Below are 14,178 nucleotides of genomic sequence, written 5' to 3'. Positions count from 1 at the left end.
AGTAATGCTATGTAAATAAATTAATGATTTCTTACTACTTTATATAATTTTATAGAATTAATAAATGTACATAAGTAATTTTGAGCTCTTTATTGAAAAGCTGCAGTTGAAGTTCTGTAAGACTTCTTGTGTCACAGACTAATTGCATTAGGATAAAATGCAGGCTTAGAACAAATTTATAATCAGAGAAACTATTCCTTCTATGATAGATGTGAATGCATTATCTGAAAAGTATTTTCACAAACTTAATATGAACAATTTCTAGGACGTTCAAAGACAAAAGATAAAATATTGACTAGATTTATCTGTACAAAACTTCAAAATGAATGAGACACTAGGCAGATGATTGACCCCCTTGACATAAAATTTAGTTAAAACTTGTATGAACTTGTGGAGTTACTAGCAGCTAATGAATATATAATTAATAACCAATCACAATGGACTTGCAGGTAACATTCTTCCTGACATTCCTTATTTGATTTATTGACTTGTATTAATGTTGTGAACTTGCTAGTACCTTTTATAAAATAGAAGCTTGGAATACCATATGATCATGTATCCTGAGAAAGTGTAAGAATTGAATACAATAGGAAATAGGTTCCCCCTTTTCTCTCTCTTCTAGAAATAAAGTCTAAAGCCTTCTTTTGAAGTGAGTACTTTTTCTTGTGAATGTGAATTTCTCTGGCTACACAAGGTTAAAGAACTTTTAGCACTGATCAGGGAAGGCACTCTGTCCTAACTCAATACTCCACTATTAAACCACAGGTATTAATCATCAAAGGTGGGCAAATTTAACCACAAAATAAGCCAGAAAGTTTTAAGCTTCCAGAAGCCATCAGCTTTCAACCATCAGGGCAAATAGAAGGAAATTTAAAAAGGAAAGAGGAATTAAAGATTTTCTAGAATTCAATGAATTGCACAAAATTCCAAGTAAATGGGGTACAATGAAAACAGATGAAGGTTCATAGTTATGAGTGTCTTCATAAGAAATTGTAGAGATCGCATACTCACCAATTAACAGCATGTCAGAAAGCTCTGGTTCAAATAGAAGCACAGCCACCAAAGATAAATAGACAGCAGGTAATAATCAAACTCAAAACAATAAAAAAATCAAAGAGAACAAGACAAAGAATCAGGCAACAAATATTTGGTTCTTTGAGGAAATCATCAGGATGGACAAAACTTTTTTCAAAACCAACTAAAAGAAAGAGAGCGAAAGCATACAAATTAACAAAATTAGAAATGAAGAGGAAGACATAACAACAGACACCGAGATCATTCGGTTTCACATCAAAAACCTGTACTCCAGAAACATGGAAAACCAAAATAGAAAAAATAAAAAGGACAATTTTCTCAATAGATACAATTTGGTAAAGCTGAATCAAGATCAACTTGAATAGTTCTATAGACAAAGGAAATATAACCTGTCATTTTATATCTCCCAAACAAAACCAGACAATGTCAGATGGTTTTAGAGCAGGATTATACCATACTTTCAAAAAAGTGCTAATACTGATACACAAAATATTTCACTAGATTAAAACAGAAGGAAAGTTGACAAAATTTACTTTATGGGAATACAGTCAATGTGAGACTTAAGTCCCACAAAGACTCAACAAAGAAAGAGAATTTCGGACCAATTGCCCTTATAAACATCGATTTAAAAATACTCAATAAAATACTTGTAAACAGAATTCAAAGATATATGAAAAATATCACCCCTATCCTGAAGTAGAGTTCATTTTACATATCCAGGGATGGATCAACATACCAAACTCTTTCACTGTAATCTACCATGTAAGCAAACTAAAAGGAAAACATACCGCAAAATTATCATAGTCAATGTTGAAGAAGACTCCAACAAAATCCAACACTCCTTGATGATAAATTCTTAAAGAGATGAGGGATACATGTCACATGTTTGAACATAATAAAGCCAATACATTGAAAGCTGACACCCAATATCAAATTAAATGTAGTGAAAAAAAATATTCCCTAAAAAGGAATAATATGGTAAAATCATATATTCTCTGTATCTATTCTGTATAGTACCTGAGGTTTTAGCAACAACAATAAGGAAAGGAAGAAGATCAAGGTATACAAATTGAAAAGGAAAAAGTCAAACTATTGCTATTCAGATACAGTAGTATACATAAGTGACATGATGCAAAATTAACTGAAAATAAACAGAATACTTCCTAAAAACAGTCTCTCTTCCTATTGATGCCAGATAAGGCCATCCTCTGCTACATGTGCAGCTGGAGCCATGGGTCCCTCCATGTTGGTTGGAGCTTTTGTTCCTGGGAGCTCTGAGGAGTCTGGTTGGTTGATATTGTTGTTTTTCCTATGATATTGCAAACCTCTTCAGCTCCTTCAGTCCTTCAACTAACCTCTACATTGGGGTCCCAAAGCTCATTCTGATGGTTGACTGCAAGCATCCACATCTGTGTCGGTAAGGATTTGGCAAAGTCTCTCAGGAAACATCTATATCAGGCACCTCTCAGCAAGCATTTGTTGGCATCAGCAATAGTGCCTGGGCTTGGTGGCTGCATATAGGATATATCACCATGTGGGGCAGTCTCTGGATGACTTTTCCTTCAGACTCTGCTCCACTCTTTGTCCCTGTATTTCATTTCAACATGAACAATTCTGGGTTAAAATTTTTGAAAATGGTAGGGCACCCATCTTTCAACCAGACCAAATTCCTAACCTCTGGATATGGTTTCTACAGATACTCTCTCCCCTTTGTTGGGGATTTCACCTAATGTCATCCCCGTAGGGTCCTGTGATCCTCTTGTTTCCTGGAATATAGAACTTTCTGTTGGCTTCCCCCAGTTCCCTACCCCCGGTTTCAAACTGTACTACAGAGAAGAAGCGATAAAGACTGCATGGTATTGGCATAAATACAGATAGGTTGATCAATAAATTGATGTGAAGACACAGAAGTGAATCCATACTTATGAACACTTGATTTTAACAAGACGCCAAAACTATACAATGGAATAGATGAAACATTTTCAACAAATGATGCTGGTAGTATTGGATATCTGCTTGTAGAATACTACAAGTAGATCCATATCTATTACCCTTCACAAAAGTCAAGTCTAAATGAATCAAAGATCTGATCAAGAAACCCTGATATACTAAATCTGATAAAAGAGGAAGTGGAGAATAACCTTGAAATCTTTGGCACAGGAGATGACTTCCAAAACAAAACTCTAGTAGTTCAGCCACTGAGATCAACAATTAATAAATGAAACCTCATTAAACTGAAAATATTTTGTAAGGCATGGGGCACTGTCAATAGAACAATATGTCAGCTTATAGAATGGCTTAACCAACTCTATATCTGACAGAATGTTGATATCCAAAATATATAAAGAACTCAACAAATTAAATATCAAAAAAGCAAATAATACATTAGAAATTGGGAACAGTGCTAAGCAAAGAATTCTTGATAGAGGAATCTAATGGCTGAGAAGCACTTAAAGAAATGTTCATTATCCTTAGTCATAAGGTAAATGAAAAATGATATGACTCTGAGATTTTATCTTACAAACATCAGACTCGTTAACATCTAAGACTTAAATGACAGCACATTCTGCCTCAGGGACAAAGACAGACACCACATCAGAGTAAAAGGCTGGAAAATAATTTTCCAAGCAAATGGTCTGAAGAAAAAAGCTGGAGTAGCCATTCTAATATCAAACAAAATCGAATTCCAAATCAAAGTTATCCAAAAAGTCAAGGAAGGACAGCACATTATGTTGAGATTGTGGAAGAAATGGAAGACTCCTTCATTGCTGGTACTATTTAAACTTGTACAACAACTTTGAAAATAAATTTGGTGGCGTCTCAGAAAATTGGGAGTAGTTGTATCAAAAAAAAAATCAAAACAAAACAAAACAAAACAAAACAAAAACAAAAAAACAAAACAAAACAAAAAAAACAAAACCCAAAAAAAACAAAACAAAAAACAGCTATAACACTCCTAAGTATATACCAAAAGGAAACTCCATCCTACTCCCATAAGAGTACATACTCAATTATGTTCATAGAGACATTATTCATAATAGCCAGAAACTGGAAACAACCTAGATATCCCTCGATCAAAAAAAGAATAAAGAAAATGTGATATACTTACACAGTGGAATACTTCACAGCTATTAAAAACACAGACAATTTGAAATTTGTACAAAAAATGGATGGCACAAGAAAATATCACCCTGAGTGAGGTAACCTAGACCCACATAGGCAAACATTGTACATATTCACATATAAGTTGGTACTGATTATAAAGGATAACCATGTTGTAATCCAAAGGTGCCAAAAATATCTCACTGAGATGGGAATATAAACTAGGCATTTTCATTGGACATGGGAATAGCACTGGACAAGAGTTGGTGTTTGGATGCAAACCAGAAGGATCATGTTGGGGAAAGAATTGAGGTAGGGTGTACTGGAAGAGACAACTGAATTGGGGGAATTAATCTCTGGAATGAGCTAGAAACCTACAGAAATAGAAATTCCTCAGAATCTAAGACAGTGAATTGAGGGTAACAAAAAAAAACCCTATTTGCAATGGGTAATATGAAGCCTGAAATGTCCATCTCCTGTAACCAGGAAAGATTTTCAATGGAGGGAATGGGACACCAGTCCTACTATAAAAACTTCATCCTCCAATTTCTCCTGCCTACAAGATGTGCAGGGATAAAGATAGAACAAATATTGAGGGGATGGCCAACCAATGACTGGTCCAACTTGAGATCTATGCCAAGAAATAGAGCACATCCTTGATACTGTTAACAATGTTCTGCTATACTGGCAAATAGGAGCCTAGCCTAACTGTCATGAGAAAGACTTCAACTAGCAATTGATGGAGGCATATGCAAGAACCACAGCCAAAAATTCATTTGACTTTAGGAAATCTGTGAAAAAGGAAGAAGGTTTACTGGAGTCAAGGAGGTCAAGGAAACCACAAGAAAATTCACAGAATCAACTTACCTGAGTTCTTGGGGCCACACAGACACTGAGCCAACAAGGTAGCATTCATGAGAATGACCTTGGCCCTTGGCATATATGTAAAATTTATGTAGCTTGGGATTCATGTGGAAATCTTAACAATGTGAGAACAGTCTCTCCCTGTCTCTGTTGCATGCCTTTGAGACATTTTCAGCTGATTGAGCTGCCTCTTCTAGCTTTACTAGGAGAGGATGTTCCTAGTCTGTAATTTGATATGACAAGGCAGTTTTATATCAATGGGAGGTCTCTCCTTTTCTGAAGAGAAAGAGAGGAGGAATGGATGTGGGGAAGGTGAGCTCCTGGGAAGGACTTCAAGAAGAGGAGGGAGGGGAAGCTATATTTAGGATGTATTATCTTTTTACAGTTTCCCCTAACAGTTACTCCTTCTAGTTCTTTCCCACTTTTCCTCTAATCCAGATTACTACTGTCTGTCACTTTTTAGGAAACAAATAGTTATCTAAAGAATACTAATGAAATAAACCAAACTAACTGAATAGGACAAAACAACCAAAGAAAATAAACAAATGCACACACACACACACACACACACACACACAGACACACACACACACACACTCAAACATATATAGATACAGAAACACAAATTCAAATACTCTATCTAATCAAAACCCCAAACCAGAAAACATAATATACACAAAGAACCTGTATGATAGGAAAGCAAACAAACAAAATACCCAAAGTTAACTTTCTTAGACAAAGAGGCTCTAAAGATGCTGTCTTAGTGTTTTACTGCAGTGAACAGGCACTAAGACCAAGGCAAGCCTTATAAAGGACAACATTTAATTGGAGCTGGCTTACAGGTTCAGATGTTCAGTCCATTATCATCAAGGTGGGACATGGCAGCATCCAAGCAGGCATAGAGTTGACACAACTGAGAGTTCTAAATCTTCATCTGTAAGCCTGCTAGTGGAAGACTGACTTACTCACAGCTAAGATGAAGGTATTAAGCCCACACCTATAGTGACACACCTACTTCAAGACCACATCTCCTAATAGTGCCATTCCCTGTGCCAAGCTTATACAATCATAGATATCATTAAGTGGAATCCATACTCAACAATGCTTGAATGGCCAAGAACCTGAAACTAGAAATGCCAGGGATCTAGAGAAAGACTAAATACTACTATTCTACTAAAGGAGTATAGCAGTTAAATGACTCCTGTTGACATTTTGCTATACTCACAGGTCTGTATATTGCTCATTCATCATCACAGAAGTATCCTCATGCAGCAGATGGAAACAAACACAGAGACTTGCAGCCAGATAATATGCAAAGCCTTAGGGACCTTCTAACATTCAGTCCTACAAGGGAGGTCACCATCAAATCTCCACCTCAGTGTTCAGGAAACACTGTAATAAAAGACAGAAACAGTGTAGGATCATAAAAACTATCTTGATTGTAACTACTAGAATTTAGTCCTGGCTACACACTTTTATTAAAAAACTAACATCAATGAAATTTATATTTTAGAGTTGTTTCTACAACAGAACAAACGATCTACATTTGGGGTTGGTCTTCCTATTTCACATAATCAAATCAGGAAAAAAAAATTCATCACAGGTGCCCCAAATTCCCAGAGTTTTAGGGAATTCCTAATATTATCAGTGTTACAACCAAGACTAGCCATCATAAGTATACCTCTTGTCAATAAGACATACAATCATATCTCCTTATATTAATTTCCCAAGGAAAGCAATAGTTATGCCTAGCATAGTATCCAATATCCAACATACAACTGGAAATAAAGTATATGAATTTCCAGGGCATAATCATGCTTAACATGAGATAAAATTCCATATACAACTACAATCATATTTTATCTTTTAGAATAGATTACTATTTCTTAATTGTAACACCATATAAAATCAAATTCAAAGCATTGTTTACTTTCAAATACACTGACATGATTATACATTCTCATTCAAAATAAGAGGAAAAGAAACATAAACAGGAAATACTAAAAAAATCAAGATAAAATCTAGCTAGACAAACCCCAAATCCTAAATTTATGTACATTGTGGCTTAAATAGCACTTCCTATCTAGTTTCATGACTACAATATATTTCTCTGTCTTGGGCTGCTTCCATTCTTTGTGTGTGGCTTACTTTGAGAGATATCCCAAAACTGTGGACCTTCTTACATCACAATATAGGCTTCCCTTTCATACCTTCACAAAAAGCCTCTCTAGGCATCTATTCAGGGACTTCGCTGCAACCTGGATGCCCTCAGTGTCTTTTCATAACCACGCAGGAAGACTCCATGGCTCTTGTACTTCTGTATCCTTCATTAATCTGACGAAAGAACTACAAGGTGGATTTTGCCAAGTTCTTTTGCCTGCTTTAGATAGAACCTGCCTGCTTCCTTGAATACTTTTTCATAAATTTGATATGTTGTTTTTCTGCTATAAACAGACAAATCCTTAGTACAGTTCTTTGTACAAGTTGCAGGATTAGCTTGGTGGATTCTCACCTCGAGGAAACAATTTCGTTTATTACATTACTCCTTTCAACACTAGCTATGGCTCCCACAAAAAATTTCTGGTGCTCTTTTTTTCTCCAAACTTAGTTCTAGCTCATCCCTTGAAGAATGAGTACAAACAGGAAAACAAAAGACAAGAAGCATTAGCGATGTGGAAATAAAGTAAGCTCTACTGCTGGTGGGTGTTTAAGTTGGTACATCCAGGATAAAATCAGTGTAAAATTTACTAAAAATATCTAAAAATAGAACTAACTGGTGACTCACCTATATCACACTTGAGTGTAGAAAAGATAGCATGGTTATCTAGTGATACTTGCTCAGTCATTTTTGTTGCTTTTGTTTTCAAAATAGCTAGGAGATGCAATCAGCTGTAACTAGATCTGCTATGGAACTTGAAAATACTATATAGTAAATGTGTTAACTCAGGCCTATAAAGAGAAATGCTACGTGTCTGTAATCACATTTGGTCTAGCTTCAACTTTTAGATTTTATGTTTAACTTGGAGTATCTGTGGAGATAAGGAACCCCAAAGTGGCACATGGCATGGAAGAAAGGATGAAGCCTTTATGGAAGGAGGGAATGACAGAACACATGCAACATAATAGGAGGAGGAAACATTAGAGCTTACAAGTGTAGGTAAGCATGAGGATAGGATTATGTCTGTTATCCCCTTACGGAATGCCACAATTTAGGAAGTTTATTTAAAATATTACAGTTTAGTGGCATTACTCTTGGTTACAGTCCAAAATTTGATACTACAACACTTTTTGAAGAAACCACATACTCGAGTAATAGAACATGAATAAATAAAGTTATAACCAATCTTGAAATTTAATTCTTAGGGCTTGATGTTATATAGTGGCAGAAAGTTCTGTTTATGCTACTAGCAGAGAAAGTAATCAAGCAGATTACACATCTGTGATCCCTGACAACAAGATTAGTGACTCATTTGAAATATACTGTGTACATATATATCATCTAGGTTTAAAGTAATATATTCCTGTTGTCTATTTTTCTGTGTTTACTTCTAGATCATAGGAACTATTTTACTGTTACCTAGAACTGATTTTAGAACGAGGAGAGAATACTTTGTCTTAATAATTTCATGCCTACCTAAACATAAATACACAATATTGTTTAAAAATAATAATTATGAATATTTTCTATCTGCATTGGGTAGTGCCATAATAAGTATGTATTTCAAACTACTGATTAATAATATGAAACAAAAAATGTTAAATTTTAGGATAGATAGTTATAATACTTCATAAAGTTGTCAACAAGTTACACAGGGAAGGAGAAATAGAATACATCGGTTTCTCCATCTATGGTTATTGAGATTTTGGCCAGGTATAGTAGCCTGGGCTGGAATTTGAGTTCTCTTAGTGTCTGCATAACATCTATTCAGGCTCTTCTGGCTTTCATAGTCTCTGGTGAAAAGCCTGGTGTAATTCTGATAGGCCTGCATTTATATGTTACTTGACCCTTCTCCCTTACTGCATTTAATGTTCTATCTTTTTTTAGTGAATGTGTTGTTCTGATTATTATGTGTTGGGAGGAATTTCTTTTCAGGTCCAGTCTATTTGGAGTTCTGTAGGCTTCTTGTATGTTCATGGGCATCTCTTTCTTTAGGTTTGAAAAGTTTTCTTCTATAATTATGTTAAAGATATTTGCCGCCCATATAAGTTGAAAATCTTCACTCTCATCAACTTCTATTATCTGTAGGTTTGGTCTTCTCATTATGTCCTGTGTTTCCTGGATGTTTTGAGTTAGGATCCTTTTGCATTTTGCATTTTCTTTGATTGTTGTGCTGATATTCTCTATGGAATCTTCTACACCTGACATTCTCTCTTCCATCTCTTGTATTCTGTTGCTGATGCTTGCATCTATGGTTCCATATATCTTTCCTATGGTTCCCATCTCCAGCGTTGCCTCACTTTGGGTTTTCTTTCTTGTGTCTACTTCCCTTTTTAGGTCTAGTATGGTTTTGTTCATTTCTATCACCTGTTCGGATGTGTTTTCCTCTTTTTCTTTAAGGACTTCTACCTGTTTGGTTGTGTTTTCCTGTTTTTATTTAAGGACTTGTAACTCTTTAGCATTGTTCTCCTGTATTTCTTTAAGTGAATTATTAAAGTCCTTCTTGATGTCCTCTACCATCTTCTTGAGATATGCTTTTAAATCCGGGTCTAGCTTTTAGGTTGTGTTGGGGTTCCTAGGACTAGGTGGGGTGGGAGTGCTGTGTTCTGTTGATGGTGAGTGGTCTTGATTTCTGTTAGTACAATTATTACATTTGCCTTTCACCATCTAGAAATCTCTGGAGCTAGTTGTTATAGTTGTCTCTGGTTAGAGCTTTTTCTTCAAGTGATTCTGTTAGCCTCTATCAGCAGACATGGGAGACTAGATCTCTCCTCTGTGTTTCAGTGGTCAGAGCACTCTCTGCAGTCAAGCTCTCCACTCATGGGAAAGGTGCACAGATATATGGCCTTAAGACCTCCCTCCTGGGAGAAGACGAAGGCCCAAAACATGACCTGTCCTGAAGCTGAGTTGCTTTGGCCTTTCCCAGAACGTGTTAGCTTCTGTATTCTATACTCTCACATGTCCAGAATACTCTCGAAGGAGTCCTGGAACCAAGATGTCTGCAGCTGATGCTCAGGCAAAGCACTCCTGCACTGGGCAGACCCCTTTCCTTTGGCTGGGAAAGTGGCCAGATGTCTGGGATCTGTGCAGAATAATCTCGGCTGGTTCCCAGAACCAAGATATCTGCTGCTGATGCTCAGTCAAAGAGCTCCCGCACCGAGTGGACCCCTTTTTTTCTGGCTGGGACAGTGGCCAGCTGTCTGGGGCCCGAAAAGGGGGCTGCATTAGAAGCTCTGTGGCTCCCGCCTCCCCAAGAAGCTTTTGGTTTCTGTAGTCCGTACTCTCACCTGTGCAGAATACACCAGGCGGGATCCCAGAGCCAAGATGTCTGTTGCCGATGCTCAGGCAAAGCACTTCTGCCCCGTGCAGACCCCCTTTTCTCTGGCCGGGAAAGTGGCTGGATGTCTGGGGCCTTTGCAGAATACACTTGGCAGGGACCTGGACCAGTCTGGTGGTTCTTCAGAAAATTGACATAGTACTACCAGAAGATCCACCAACACCTCTCCTGGGCAAATACTCAGAAGATGTTCCGATGTTTAATAAGGATTCATTCTCTATAATGTTCATACCAGCCTTATTTATTTATTTTGTTAATATTTTTATTATTACGTATTTTCCTCAATTACATTTAGAATGTACATTTAGAAAGTCCCCCATAACCTCCCCCCCCACTTCCCTACCCACACATTCCCATTTTTTTGTCCCTGGCATTCCCCTGTACTGTGGCATATAAAGTTTGCATGTCCAATGGGCCTGTCTTTCCAGTAATGGCTTACTAGGCCATCTTTTGATACACATGCAGCTAGAGTCAAGAGCTCCAGGGTACTGGCTTGTTCATTATGTTATTGGACGAACAGGGTTGCAGATCTCTTTAGCTCTTTGGATACTTTCTCTAGCTCTTCCATTGGGGCCCCTGTGCTCCATCCAATAGCTGACTGTGAGCATCTACTTATGCATTTGCTAGGCCCCAGCCTTGTCTCACAAGAGACAGCTATATCCAGGTCTTTTCAGCAAAATCTTGCTAGTGTATGCAATGGTGTCATCGTATGGAGTCTAATTATGGGATGGATCTCTGGAAATGGCAGTCCCTAATTAGTCCATCTTTTGTCTCAGCTACAAACTTTGTCTCTATAACAGTCTGGCGGTTCCTCAGAAAATTGGACATGGTACTACAAGAGGATCCCACAATACCTCTCATGGGCATATATCCAGAAGATGTCCCAACCGGTAAGAAGGACACATGCTCCACTATGTTCATAGCAGTCTTATTTATAATAGCCAGAGGCTGGAAAGAACTCAGATGCCCCTCAACATTTGAATGGATACAAAAAAATGTGATACATTTACACAATGGAGTACTACTCAGCTATTAAAAAATGAATTTATGAAATTCCTAGGGAAATGGATGGACCTGGAGGGCATCATCCTGAGTGAGGTAACACAAACACAAAGGAACTCAAATGATATTTACACACTGATAAGTGGATATTAGCCCAGAAACTTAGTATACCCGAGATATAAGATACAATTTGCAAAACACATGAAACTGAAGAATGAAGACCAAATTGTGGACACTTTGCCCCTTCATAGAATTGAACACAGTAACCAGCCATTATTTATAACAGCCATTTGCTCGAAAGAACTCAGATGTTGCTCAACAGAAGAATACATGGATACAGAATGGATACAGAAATTTTGGTACATTTAAACAATGGAGTACTATTCAGCAGTTATAAACAATGAACTTATGAATTTCTTAGGCAAAAGCATGTATCTGGAGGATATCTTCCTGAGTGTGGTAATCCAATCAGAAAAGAACACATATGATATGTACTGACTTATAAGCAGATATGAGCCCCCAAACAGACTACTCAAGATACAATTTGCAAAACACATGAAACTCGAGATGAAGGAAGACCAAAGTCTGGATACTTCATTGGTTCTTATAATGGGGATCAAAATACCCATGGAAGGAGTTAAAGAGACAGTTTGGAGCTGAGAAAAAAGAAAGGACCATCCAGAGACTGCACCACTTGGTGATGCATCACATAGACAACCACCAACAAACCAAGATATTATTGCATATGCCAGCAATTTTTTTTTGACAGGACCCTGGAATAGCTATCTCTTGTGAGGCTACGCCAGTTCCTGGCAAATACAGAATTGGATACTCACAGTCATCTATTGGATGGTACACAAGGCCCTTAATGTGGAATCTAGAGAAAGTACCCAAGGAGCTAAAGGGGTCTGCAAACTTAAAGGAGGATCAACAATATGAACTAACCAGTAACCCCCTGAACTATGTATCTAGTTTCATATGTGGCAGAGGATGGCCTAGTCAGCCATCAAAGAGAGGAGAGTCACTTGGTCTTGTGAAGATAATATACCCAAGTACAGGGGAATGCCAGGGCCAGGAAGCAGGAGTGGGTGAGTTGGCAAACAGGGTAGGGGAAGGTATAGGAAACTTTCAGGATAGCATTTGAAATGTAAATGAAGAAAAATATGTAATAAAAAATGAGTTAAAAAATATTAGCAAAACCTTATATGAGCACGTTAAAAGCACATCCTAAAGATCGCAAACACAAAGAAGAAATGACACCCAAAAGAAGTGGTGGCAGGAAATAGTAAAACTCAGGGTGGAAAAAAATAAAATAGAAAGAAAAATACAAATAAAATTTTGGAACAAATATTGGTTCTTTGACAAGATCACTAAGATCAACAAACTATTATCCAAGTTAACTAAAATAAAAAAGTTAATATCCAAATTAGCAAAATCAGATATTAAATGGGTGAGGACATAACAACAGACACCTGATAGGTCAGAAAGTTTTTCAAAGTGCTTCTTCCTCCTAGAAGCACACTTGCTCAACCATATTAATTGCTGCTGGATTCATAATTATCTGCAACTGGAAACAACCTACATGTCCATAAACTAAAGAATGTATAACATATATGTTATATTTATACAATGGAACATTACTCAACTGTTATGAAATGGATGGAAACAGAAAAAAAAAAACAAAAAACAAAAACATAACCTGAATAACGTATCCCAGTCCCAGGAAGATAAATATGCTATGTGTTGATTTATATGTTGATATTGACTGGGCTGGATAGTTTTTTGTCAACTTGCCACAAAGTAAAGTCCCCTGAGAGTAGGGAACCCCAATTGAGGAAATGTCTCCATAAGATTGGTCTGTGCAGGCAAGACTGCAGGGCAGTTTCTTAATTAATGATTGATGGGGAGGATTTCTGCCAATTGTTGATACTGCCATCCATGTTCTTGTGGTTCTGAGTTCTCTATGAGAAAGCATGAAACCATGGGGAACTAGCCACTAAGCAGAATGCTGCAGACACTCTGGGCCCCTTTGTCTGCGTGGAACGGATCTCTAGTCACAGGTGGGCAAAGCGTTGGATGAAATGATAGACAGATACACACAGGAGAGGTTGTGTAGAATCTGAATGTAAAGTGTCAAATTGAGCATCAAACTTTTTATACAGAAGAGAATAGGAAAGTTGGGTGACACACAAGCAAGGTACAAAGAGGTTACTGGATTCTTACAGAAAACGGAGGAATACAAACACAGAAGGTCTGGCAGGAAACACCTGGGATACAATTCATTGTTAACAACTGGGATCAAAAAGAGCTCCACCAAAGATCCACTTAATCTTAGAAGCCAGGGTCAATGGCTTCATGCCCTTGCTATAGTTCCTATTTTAGTCTATTGTATAGTCCACCTTCCCCTTAGGCCATTGTAAATATGCGTATATGTGTGGAACTCAGCAATCTATAGTTCTAAGTATGTACTCTGCTTCCTCCTTAGGTCTCAAACTTCCTTCTTCCTAGATGATGATAAATTCCTGTGTAGGGCAGTGACTTAACTTTTATTCAAAGTGGTAGTATAATACCAGAGGCAATTCTGAATGTCACTGAATAGGCACCATTCTTACTGAATTCCAAGCCCATGGTCAACTCAAGGACTTTCTAGGACATTGGATCACTGGCGAAAGCTTAGCTA

The sequence above is a fragment of the Mus musculus genome, chromosome Y, assembly GCF_000001635.26.
Source record: "Mus musculus strain C57BL/6J chromosome Y, GRCm38.p6 C57BL/6J".
Lineage (NCBI taxonomy): Eukaryota > Metazoa > Chordata > Mammalia > Rodentia > Muridae > Mus > Mus musculus.
This window is presented reverse-complemented; position numbering follows the sequence as displayed.